Below are 12,291 nucleotides of genomic sequence, written 5' to 3'. Positions count from 1 at the left end.
TTCTGACCTCTTCAGGCCCCTGCATATATATGGTGCACTGTACATACACTCAAGCACAAATACACATCAAATTTTAAATAATAAAAAAGTGTTAGGTTTTCTAGATAGAGCATTTAAAGTTATAAATTATTTACATAAAACTAAATCTTTACATGTCACTTTTGAAATTTTAACAAAATGTTGTCTTTTTATGATGAGAGAGAGAGAGAGACAGAATCGTTCACAGACTTGGTATTCAGTGTCCATAAATGAATGTACAGAATTCATTAGCACTAGGCCTCTACAGCTACTCAAATTTAAGAGTGATGCAAGCTATTAATACTGCAAGCTGTTGCTCAGCCCTCTTATGAAACTGCTCTAAAGCCGTACCAATTCCTGTAAGCCTCTGGGGCTGTCCAACAAACACAAAGAGTAGCCAGACTAGATCAGCTCAGCGCCACGGGGAATAATCACTGGTTACACAAGAATCTGTTACACTCTTGACATCCGAGAGGAAGGGCTCCACGGGTTTGTAATTCGTCTTCTAGCTGAGAAAATCTCCCTATCCTCTGGTGTAGTCTCTCTGATCCCAATTTTTCCTGGTGTTCTCTGTGTTTGGATGCAGCCCCCTTTTGTGTCACTCTTTGGTGACAAGGCGGGAGGGGAGCTCTGGCGACTTAGAAGGTGTTAGTTGGGAAAATGATATTTAGGTTTCAGGTCATGATGTGCTTGCATGATACAGGGATGCCCAGTGAATAGAATTATTATGTGTTTGTTTCTGGTCTGAGGCAGCCTAAGACCTGAACTCTCTTCCACAGGTCTAAGGACAGTAATCACACTGAGAATATTTGAGTAAAACTTGGAAAAATGTGTATACGATTCATTCAGAAAAGATCTCAGACGGCTGTCAGATTCTTGGGACCAAACAAGTTCAAATTTTGTCTTTCAATCACTTTTTTAAAGTGGGACTAGAGAGGCAACCCGGAAAGACAAACATCACATCTTCTCTCTCATTGGAGGCTCCTAGTTCCGAATCTTCATATATGAATGTATAGCCTATAGTAGCTACAGAAATCAGAAAAGTAAAATGGGACCATTGTCAGCATAGGAGGCTTGGAGAACAACAGAAAGGGGAATAGCAGGGAACAAGTGATCTGAGCAATGAAATAGGAAAAGGGAAGACTCCTTAGGGAGGGGAGGAGGGTAATAAAGAAGAAGGTGGAGGAGGGAAAAAGGGAATCACTCAATACAAGTGGTCTGAAGGAGTAGATGGGGAAAGAAGGGATTCCTTAGGGAAGGGTGGAAGATGGAAATAAAGGAGGGGTGGATGAAGGGACCACAAGGAACCATACTATTAATATTTACAGAAAACTCTATTACACATGACTCCATGTATAAATACTCATATAATTTTAATGAACATTTCTCATCTTGGCTGATGGTGCTCCCTCCAAGAGCCCAAAACCACCTAACAAAAACCCCATTATCAGACACAAGAAGCCCTTCTTTGAGTTGTTGACCAGGGCTGTCCAAGAGATTCCCAAAACATACAGCCTATTCCTGTGGCCTTGGTTACCCTGCAGAGGTAAAAGGTAAATCCCTATTGCTGAAGACACCATGGATTTTAGGAACAGGGCCCAGAGATCCCTGAGCTGGAACTGATCTCAGTGTTCCCTCCCCCTGAGGACTAGCTTTCACGGAACAAGAAGACATAATGCGAGTTTCCAAAGGTTTTTATACCTGTGAGCCACAACAACACCAGCATGGTATGATAACCCTAAGGATGCCGTAATGCCACACATGCCTTGGAGGCAACCAATGGCTCCCTCACTGGACTTTAAGACTCACTCAATAAGAGGGATACCATTCCTGGTACCGGAGACCCAGCTAACTACTCAGCGCTAGTGATGGTCATGGTTATTGGAAGGCAGTCTATGACCACTAATTTATTAAACCACCATTCTAACAACAGTCTCTAAACATTTGCCCTTATACCCGCAGATAAGTGTAGTCTTCGCCCCTCATCGAAGAAGCTTTGCAACAGACAGAGACACCTAGAGAAAACCCCAGCTGATAAAAGTGCAGAGCTGTGGAGCACAGGCCCAGTGGGTAGATCAACAAAACACTTCCACTCCTAAGACTTTGGGAACATTGCCAAAGAGGGGGTGGAAAGATGGCAGGAGCCAGAGAATCAAGGAATTTGCTCTATCCATCAAATCTACACCCATAAAGCCTCATCAACATGACAGCCCAAATGTAAGATAAAAGGACAACACCAGTGAAGACGCCAACCTGGACAGACACGATCCCATAAGGCCTCCACCCTCCACAAAACCATAGGCGACTGGGGACAGCTGGGCACGGGAGAGGTGACTTTCGTTAGGGAAGAGCACACCAATTAGTTAGTTGTCCAGTACCAAACAACCCTGAAAACAGCATTATATGGACGGAGCAGGTTATATTCAGGAATACATATGTATATACATATGCATTGAATAATATTTTTAAAGGAAGCTATGAATTTGAAGAGACGGAGAAGGGTAGCTGGGAGAGTCTGGAAGGAGGAAAGTGTTCAAATTATAATCTCAATAAGAAAAAAATGGGCCTGGAGAGATGACTTGGTTAAGAGCACTGGCTGTTATTTTGGGGATTTCAGTTCCCAGGCCCCACATGGAGGCTCACAATCATCTGTAACTCCAGTCCCAGACACCCTCTTCCCTCTTCCCTCCTCAGTTGGCATCAAGTGTGTGCATGATACACAAACATACATGTAGGCAAAACATTCATATGCATAAAATAATTTTTTAAGTGCTCTGTTATGCGTTGTACTAGAAATCCTAGCTAATGCAGTCAGCTAAAAGGAAAGGTGCCCTGACTAGAAGTGAGGAAAATGATCTCTTTGTTTACAGATGATGTTATTGTAATTTTTGTAACATTTCCTCCTTGGAAGGAAGGAAGGTAGGACTCAGGAGGATCAGAAAATCCTAAGTCTTAAATTCACAAGGACCCCCTCCAAAGCTTCTAAAAGCAGTAGACAAATAAGGAGAGATAAGGTCTCTTTGTTGGAGCTGTTGCCCAGGGAACTCTAGAGACGGAGCTTCTGAGAGTCCACCCATGTTGGGGGTGGAGTTTGTGAGTGATGCAGCTACCCCAAGAGTCTTCCATATTCCTTTAAGTGGCCCCAGTGAACTCACTGATTCATCGAGCTAGACTCTAGTAGACTCTTTTCTTTTGTCTGTTGCTGGGGTTCTGGTGTGAATAGGCATCTGTTCGTGTCTCCTCAGGAAAGGCACAAGTCATGCAGATTAAAGGAATTAATGACATGAACTCTCAGGAAGATATGTGAAGTACGAGGATGCAGGAATTCCACACAGCTGATATGCGAAGGTCAGTCTCTTGTAAACCACCCAGGAACAAGTGGGATTTGATATTAAAAATAATAACAATAATTCTATTTATATTAACACCACTCAAAATGAAGCAGGTGCAAATCTAACAAAATATACACTAGATCTGGTTGAGAAAAACAGCAAAACATTGATAAACAAAAAAAAAACGTGAGTTAAGCAGAGATATATTGTATGTTCATGGAAACTCAGGCTTATCAAGATATTAGTTCTTCCCAAATTACTGTAACTATAAATTCAATACAAGCCATTTTTAATTGCCCAGAAAGCTATTTTTCAGATATTAACTAGTGAATCCTACAGTTTAAGTGAGAGAAGGAAAACAACTAGACTAAGCAGAGCAGTATTGAAGGGACTGAATAATGCTGAAGAACGGACATTGCCCAACCTCAGGACTCAACTATGATGCTACAGTGATCAGGATAGCACAGTACTGGTCAAAGAACAGGCACATAGAACAAAATTCAGAGCCCAGAAACAGACACAAATAAGTGTAGAAAATGATCAATAGTGAAAGAGCAAAGTCAATAAAACATGTCAAAGACAGCCTTACCAGCTGGACTAGAACAACCAGACATTCACGTGCATTAAAAGAACAAGGGGGCTGGAGAGAGGGCTCAGAGGTTAAGAGCATTGACTGCTCTTCCAGAGGTTATGAGTTCAATTCCCAGCAACCACATGGTGGCTCACAACCATCTACAAAGAGATCTGATGCCCTCTTGTGGCGTGCAGGCAAACATATAGGCAGAACACTGTATATATGACAAATAATATGCATGATAAATAAATAAATATTACCAAAAAAAAAAACCCAATATATGCCAGGTGGTAGTTTGCTGTGGAACAATCCTTCTGTACACTGTGAAAATGTGATGCTTTTTTTTTTAATAAAAAAAAAGCTGATTGGTCAATAGCTAGGCAGGATTTTCAAGGCAGAGAGAACACCGGGAAGAAGGGTGGAGTCATAGGAGTTGCCAGCCTGAAGCAGAAAAAGCAGGAGCTCAACACGCTGTGCTGAAAGAAGGTACTGTAACAGACTAAGTCAAAATGCTGCGGATCCCCAAGTGGCTGCAGCTGGTAGCGGGTCCCGAGACCATGCCGCAGGTCTCCAAAGTGGCAGCAGGCAGTGGGCCACCACATGGCAGAGGGTAGGTAAGAAACGTGGGTTCTTTTAAGTTGTAAGAGCTAGTTAGTTGCAAGAGTTACTGGCTTATTAATAATAAGACTTATCATTAATCAGTCTCTGGGCGTTTTTTTGGGAAGCAACTGGCAGAGCAGAGCTGATGCAGTCCTGCTGAAAAACTCTGCCTGAGATGATGGCACACACCTTTAATTCCAGCGCCCAGGAGGTAGAGGCAGGCAGAACTGCGGATCTCTGTGATTTTGAGGCCAGCCTGGTCTACAAAGTGAGTCCCAGGACAGCCAGAACTGTTACACAGAGAAACCCTGTCTTGGAAAAAACCAAAACAAAACACAGATTATACTTGTCACAAAACCTAAATAATACAGCTAAAAACAAAACACAAAATTGAAGTATCTAAGAGAAAATCTAGATAATCTAATCTTTTTTCCAATAACTTTTTCATTTACTTATTACTTATTTAAGTATGCATGATGTACACACATGCGCGTGCACACACACACGCATGCATGCATGCCATGGAATACATGTGAAGGTCAAAGGACAACATTCAAGAGTCAGGTTCTCTTCCTCACCATGTGGTCCCAGAGCTTGAAGTCAGGCTGTTGGACTTGATGTCAAGCACCTTTACCTAGTAAGCCATTTCACTGACACATGCTCAATGTGACTCACGCAAGACTTGACTTGCCATGCTCTGGATCTTAAATGCCCCCTAAAGTCCATGTGTTAAATTATTTTTTTAATATTTATTTATTTATTATGTATACAATATTCTGTCTGTGTGCATGTCTGCAGGCCACAAGAGGGCACCAGACCTCCTTACAGATGGTTGTGAGCCACCATGTGGTTGCCGGGAATTGAACTCAGGACCTTTAGAAGAGCAGGCAATGCTCTTAACCACTGAGCCATCTCTCCAGCCCCATGTGTTAAATTCTTGTTCCCACATAGTGCTCTTAGGAGTTTGTGGAAACATGGAGGTAAGGTCCTGGTAGAAGGTCTTTGGGTCATTAGGAATATCCCCTTAAAGGAGAACCCCAGATCCTTTCTTTTTCTGTCCCCTGGCTCACCAGGAGAAATCAGATGAACAACTTTGCTTGGCCATCCACCCCCACTACACTATGTTGCCTTTCCTCGGATCCAAAAGCTGCAGGGTAAATGGAAGTGGGCTGAAACCTCTGAAACGGACAGCCAAAATGAACTGTCCCTAAACACTGACATCTCAAATGTTGTCAGAGTTCTAGAAATCTGAGTAGCTTGGGACCTGTGAAAGACTTGATAAGCTGAATATCATAGAAATGAACTCTCTGCTCTGCAGATGTAATTGAGAGACTAAACCGGCAAACCACAAACTAAGAGATGTTTTCCCAGATCTTTATCCATTGTACACAAAGTAATACTCAAAAATAGGAAAAGAACTATCTTAGGTTAGGGGTTTTCATTGCTGTGAAGAGACACCATGACCCCAGCAACTCATTAAGTAAAACGTTTAGTTAGGGTGGTTTATAGTTTCAGAGGTTCAGTCCATTATGAACATGGTGGCATGCAGGCAGATGTGGTACCGGAGTAGTAGCTGAGAGTCCTACAACTGGCAGGCAACAGGAAGTTCACTGAGACACTGGACACATAGGAAACCTCAAAAATCTACCCGACACTGACACACTTCCTCCAACAAGGTCATACCCACTCTAACAAAGCAATACCTCCTAATAGTGCCATTCCCTATGAGACTGTGGGGGCCAATTATATTCAAACTACTACATCCCATGCCCTGGTCCTTATAAGCTTGTAACATTATCATAATGCAAAATTGATTTAGTCCAACTTCGAAAGTCCCCATAGTCTTTCACAGTCTCAACAACATTTTAAAGTCCAAAGGTCAAAATCTCTCCTGAGGTTCTTGCAATCTTGTAAGTTTAATCATCTGTAAAAATCAAAGTCGAAAAGCAGATCACATACTTCCAACATATAATGGCACAGTATATACATTGCCATTCCAAAATGCAAGGGAGGGGGAATAGCAAGGAAATGCTGGTCCAAAGCAAGACTGAAAACCAGCAGGACAAACTCCAAACTTTGCATCTCCATGTCTGAAGTCAAAACGCTCTTCAGATCTCCAGCTTTGTTCAGGTTTGTTGACCGCAACACACTTCCTTCTCTTGGGCTGGTTCCACTCCCTGCTAGCAGCTCTCCTCAGCAGGTGTCCCACAGCTCTGGCCTCTCTAGCTTCTTGGATTCTCTAAAGCAATCCAGGCTTCAACATCAGGGCTTTACACAGTGGCCTCTCCTCTAGGCCTCCATTCGGGGACACCCCTTGACACATGCTTTGGCCTCAGCAGCTTCCCTTTGGGACAAATTCCATAGCCCCTTTCTTCTACCCTTAATTCCAGAACCACGTGGCTGAAGCTGCCAAATTCTGCTGCCTGCTGGGGCTGGAACATAGCCCACTGTTTCAAATACATCTTCACCAGATTTCTGTATTTTATTGTTACCTTTACCGCCTAAGCTTGGTGTCCTTGAACTTGCTCTATAGATAAGGCTCAGAGCCTCAAACTCAGAGATCAGCAGCCTAGGTATTCTGAGAGCTAGGATTAAAGGCCCGCATCACCACACCAGGTTCTAAGCTTTCCTTTTGCTCCACTCCACAAGTTGGAAGCTTAGCTGGGTGCAATCTTGCTTTCAGGTCGCCACTCCCTTTATTCCGTTTCTTAACCTGTTTACTTCCTTGAACACAGGACTTAGCTCCATTCCACTTTCTGATGCTCTTTTTCTCCCCAAATATTTTTTTCTTGCTCAGCCTGCTCCTTTTCATTAGAAATCTCCATCAGAGTTAACACTGGGAACCACACAACAGAGTCTGTACTAGGCTGTTTTCAAATTTTCCTTTGCCAATGGAACTAATTCAAAACTCTTCACTTTAACCTCAGGCAGACTCTTTGGACAAGGGCAAAAAGCAGCCACTTTCCTCACCAAAATATCACAAGATCCGTCTCTAGGTCACATACTAACACTCTTCTCCTCTGTGACCTCTTGATCCCCACAGTTCATCAAACCGCATTCAGCACCTCTGTCATCCATGCTCCTATTAGAATTGTCCCATTAGGCAGCACTTAGAGCATTGCTTTCCTAACCCAAGCTCCCAAAGACTACATTACTCCAAACTAAAACACGGTCAGGCCTATCACAGCAACACCCCAGTCCCTGGTACCAACTTCTGTTTTAGTTAGGGTTTTTATTGCTGTGAAGAGACACCATGACCATAGCAACTCTTATAAAGTAAAGCATTCAATTGGCGTGGCTCACTTGCAGTTTCAGAGGTTCAGTTCATTATCATCATGGCGGGGAGCATGGCAGCATGCAGGCAGACGTAGTTCTGCAGGAGTAGCTAAGAGTCCTATATCTTGCAGGCAAGAGGAAGTGGACCAAGATACTGGGCAGCATCCTAAGCCTAGGAAACCTCAAAGCCCACCCCCACGGAGACATACTTCCTCCAACAAGGTCACACCCACTCCAACAAAGCCACACCTCTTAACAGTGCCATTTCCTGTGAGATTATGAGGGCCAATTATATTCAAATTACCCCAAGAACCAAATCAAAAAGTGGTCCCAGAGCTTGGAGAGATGGCTTAATGATTAAGAGTGAGTGTTCTTTTTTTCCTTTTTTTTTTAAGATTTATTTATTTATTATGTATACAATATTCTGCCTTGATGTATGCCTGCACACCAGAGGAGGGTGCCAGATCTCAGTACAGATGGTTGTGAGCCACCATGTACTGTGAGCTGGGAATTGAACTCAGGACCTCTGGAAGAGCAGCCAGTGCTCTTAACCTCTGAGCCATCTCTCCAGCCCCAAGAGTGAGTGTTCTTATGGAGGACCTGAGTACAGTTCCCAGTACCCACCATTGAGCAGCTCACAAAGCCTAGCTCTAGAGGTTCTAATGCTCTCTTCTGGCCTCTAGACACCTGGATACACATGACACACATGCTCAGATATAGAAAACATGGACCCAAACCTTGACTGAATCCTCACCACATAAAAATTACAGATGGCCACGGGGCAGATGGAAGCTGCCAGGGAAAGGGAAATCATCACCACATGCTCGCCACAGTGGTAAAATCCCAACGTTCTACATGCCTGGACCTGCCGCAGATGGGAAGCCCCTGGAGCTCTTGTTCTTCGCTGTGGAAATATAAAGCAACTCAGCCACACTGGAAGACAGATTGGTTGTTTGTTAGAGAATGAAGCATGCCGTTACCGAGCACATTACAATACCCTTTTTTATATTTACCCAAAGGAGCTGAAAAGCCCATGAGTTTGGCCACAGCGCACAAACACCTGCAAGTGGATGTTTGTAGTGGCTCTGTTCACAATTGCCAAAGTCTGGAGGAAGCAACCAAGTCGATTGGTTAATAGGTGATAACCTAACCGGAGTGGAGAATCGTTCCACACTTAAAAGAAATTGTTGCAGGATGATGGCGTTCTTGGCCTGGTCACCAGCTGGCTGAAGGAAACTGATGAGCACTAGATACCAAGGCTCTCTTGTCCTCCTGAGCTCCGCCCACTGGTGTCCTAAAATCCAGAGCCTGCATGGTCTGTGGGGTACCCTTCCTTCCTTAGGACCTATTGTCCTGATGCTGAACTATCCCCAGACCTAGTACTCACGACATAACGAGGGAGTGGTCCCCAATATCTGCTGACCCTCTACAACCCCAAAAGAATTGTGCTTCACTTCCAAGTCCTGTGTATGACACCTGGCGAATATACGGTATTTGATGCCGAAGGACACGTGATACCTCAGTCTTGCAATGACACTGTGGTTTTTTTTTTTTTTAAGATTTCTGCCTCCTCCCAGCCACCGCCTCCCATTTCCCTCCCCCTCCCCCAATCAACAATCAAGTCCCCCTCCCTCATCAGCCCAAAGAGCAATCAGGGTTCCCTGCCCTGTGGGAAGTCCAAGGACCACCCACCTCCTTCCAGGTCTAGTTAGGTGAGCATCCAAACTGCCTAGGCTCTCACAAAGCCAGTATGTGCAGTAGGATCAAAACCCAGTGCCATTGTTCTTGAGTTCTCAGTAGTCCTCATTGTCTGCTATGTTCAGTGAGTCCAGGACACTGTGGTTTGACATGTGCCCCCCCACCATCCGCAATCACTATGATGTCCAGAACCAACTCCGCATTAAACTGTCTGAGGAGGGGGGGCAGGGATGAGTAGTTGGACAAAAAGACATCACCTCTGTTCTTTGGATCCCTTTGAGCTTCAGAGACATGTCCTCCAGTGAGGGCTGGACCAATCCCAGACAGACACTTCCAAGAGTGGCTCCCTATAGCTAGCCGCCATCTCCTTCCTGTTCTTTTTGCTAACCATCATGGTCCCTGAGGCCTTCCTACTGCTGGTACTGCAGGAAAACGTGGCAGCCAGCTGTTTCAAGTCTTACGTGTGTCCCTGGGACAGAAACTGGTGGCCTCCTCACCATGGTGCCCTTCAGATGTGAGCTCTCAGTTAATCCCACGCCCTCTCTCCTTCCTGTGTGGGAACCTGATGCAGTCATTGTGATGTTTACCCTTGCCCCCTCTCCCTTCTCCTTCATGCCCGTTCTCCAGTTGTCATCCCCCATCACAAATACCCAGGGATTTGTACTCATTTTCCAAGATGAATAAAAGAAATACTTAAATTTTTTTAAAAAAGTGAAATGACCTATCAAGCCATGAAAAGACATAATAAAGCAAAATAAATGCAGAATACCATGTGGAAGGAGCTATTGAAAGGCAACATAGGATTGGCATTTGTCTCGGTGACATTCTGGAAAAGGTGGAATTATGAAGGTGGGGAAGACATCAGTGGTTTCCGGGAGATAAGGGGGAGAAGGACGAGCAGGTAGGACACAGAATAAACTGTTTTGTGAAATGCTGTCATGATGAATAATTCATCTGTCCAAGCCCACAGGACATTCACCACCAAGTGTCGACACTACTGTGACCTATGAACGTCAGAGGTAAAGGATGTAGCCATGGAGGCTCATCAGTCTGATGGGTGGTGGAGACGGTAGAGGGAAGACTCTGCGTATAAGGTGTGTGGAGCATCTTTATTCTACCTTCCAAGTTTGTTGTGAACCTAAAACTTCTGTCTTTTTTTTTTAAGTCATTATTGGTGGCTCTTTCATTACCAGTGTACCTTCTGGTGTTTTGGAGACAAATAAGTAGACTTTAATTGATTTACTTACTTATTAATTAGGGAATGGAGAGATGGTTCAGTGGCTAAAAGCACTGAAAGCCTAGGTTCAGTTCCTAGCACCACATTGTTGCTTAAAACTGCCCATAACTCCAGTTGCGGAGGATCTGATGCCATCTTCTGACCTCAGGCACCAGGGTTACACATGGCGCATAGGCACACATGCAAGCAAAACACTCATAAAATAAAATAAATAAATCTAATAAAAATTAGTTTTAAAAGTTATATTTCTGAGACGCGCAGAGGCGGAGCGGCGCGGCGGCCAGACGCGGCGGAGCAACACCACATACAGGAAGAGGCTTTCGGGGACCAGCACAGCGGCAGACCCAAGCGGCGGGGACAGGCGTGCAATAAGGAGAGCAGTTCGCCCTACTACAATTGAATCAAAGAGGTAGGCTTTTGGTTGGCCAGGTCACTGGCACAAGGGGAGCCTGGTCCTGTCCTGAAGATCCTTCGGAGGGGTGAGAGGGTTCTTGGCCTGCAGCAGGAACCACGAAAGAGAGTGAGGGCATTTTGTAAGCGGAGCCCTTGGCCAGCAGGGAAACCTGATCCGGTTTTTAAAGGACCCATTGGATAGGATCAATAGGAGGAAATGGGCAGGCGCCAAGGCAAGAATTCACCCAATAATCCGAAAAACAACATGAAAACATCAGAACCCAATGATCTTACAACAGAAGTATTTGAACAACCTAACACAGAAGAAGTGGAAAAAATCGACTTTATGAAGATAATAGAGTCCCTTAAACAACATGTAAAAAATGCCCTTATAGAAATGGATGAGAAGTATAACAAAAAGTTTGAAGAAATGAGTAAATACGTACATGATACCCTGGGAAACCAAGAAAAAACCATCAAGCAGGTAATGGAAACAGTTCAAGAATTGAAAACTGAAATGAAGGCAAAGAAGAAAATACAAACTGAGGACCAGCTGGATATGGAAAATCTAGCCCAACGAGCAGAGTCTACAGAAACAAGCATAATCAATAGAATACAAGAGCTAGAAGAAAGACTCTCAGATGCTGAGGACACCATAGAGAAAATAAACGAACAGATCAAAGAAAACAGCAAAGCCAACAAATTCTCAACACAAAACATTCAGGAACTATGGGACACAATAAAAAAACCAAACCTAAGAATAATAGGAATAGAAGAAGGAGAAGAGTCACAGCTCAAAGGCCCAGAAAATATTTTCAACAAAATTATGGAAGAAAACTTTCCCAACTTAAAGAAAGATATTCATTTAAATATTCAAGAAGCATACAGAACACCAAACAGACTGGATCAAAGAAAAACATCTCCTCGCCATATAATAATCAAAACACAAAATATACAGGTTAAAGAAAGAATATTAAGAGCTGCAAAAGAAAAAGGGCAAGTAACTTATAAAGGTAAACCGATCAGACTTACACCTGACTTCTCGATGGAAACTATGAAAGCCAGAAGGTCCTGGATAGAGGTTCTGCAGAAGCTAAGAGACCATGGATGCAAACCCAAACTACTATACCCAGCCAAGCTATCGTTCATTATCAATGGAGAAA

At 43.8% G+C, this 12,291-nt stretch overlaps 1 pseudogene; it reads left to right on the top strand.

Annotated features, from left to right (window-relative positions):
• The first annotated feature begins 4,433 nt into the window (after positions 1-4,433).
• LOC121457650 lies at positions 4,434-10,085 on the top strand (annotated as a pseudogene).
• Positions 10,086-12,291: the final 2,206 nt, after the last annotated feature.

The sequence above is a fragment of the Microtus oregoni genome, unplaced genomic scaffold (assembly GCF_018167655.1).
Source record: "Microtus oregoni isolate MIOR12 unplaced genomic scaffold, Mior012 000016F_ref0000370, whole genome shotgun sequence".
NCBI classification, from domain to species: Eukaryota; Metazoa; Chordata; class Mammalia; order Rodentia; family Cricetidae; genus Microtus; species Microtus oregoni.
Note: the sequence above shows the minus strand (reverse complement) of the source record. Positions and strands in the feature narration are given on the sequence as shown.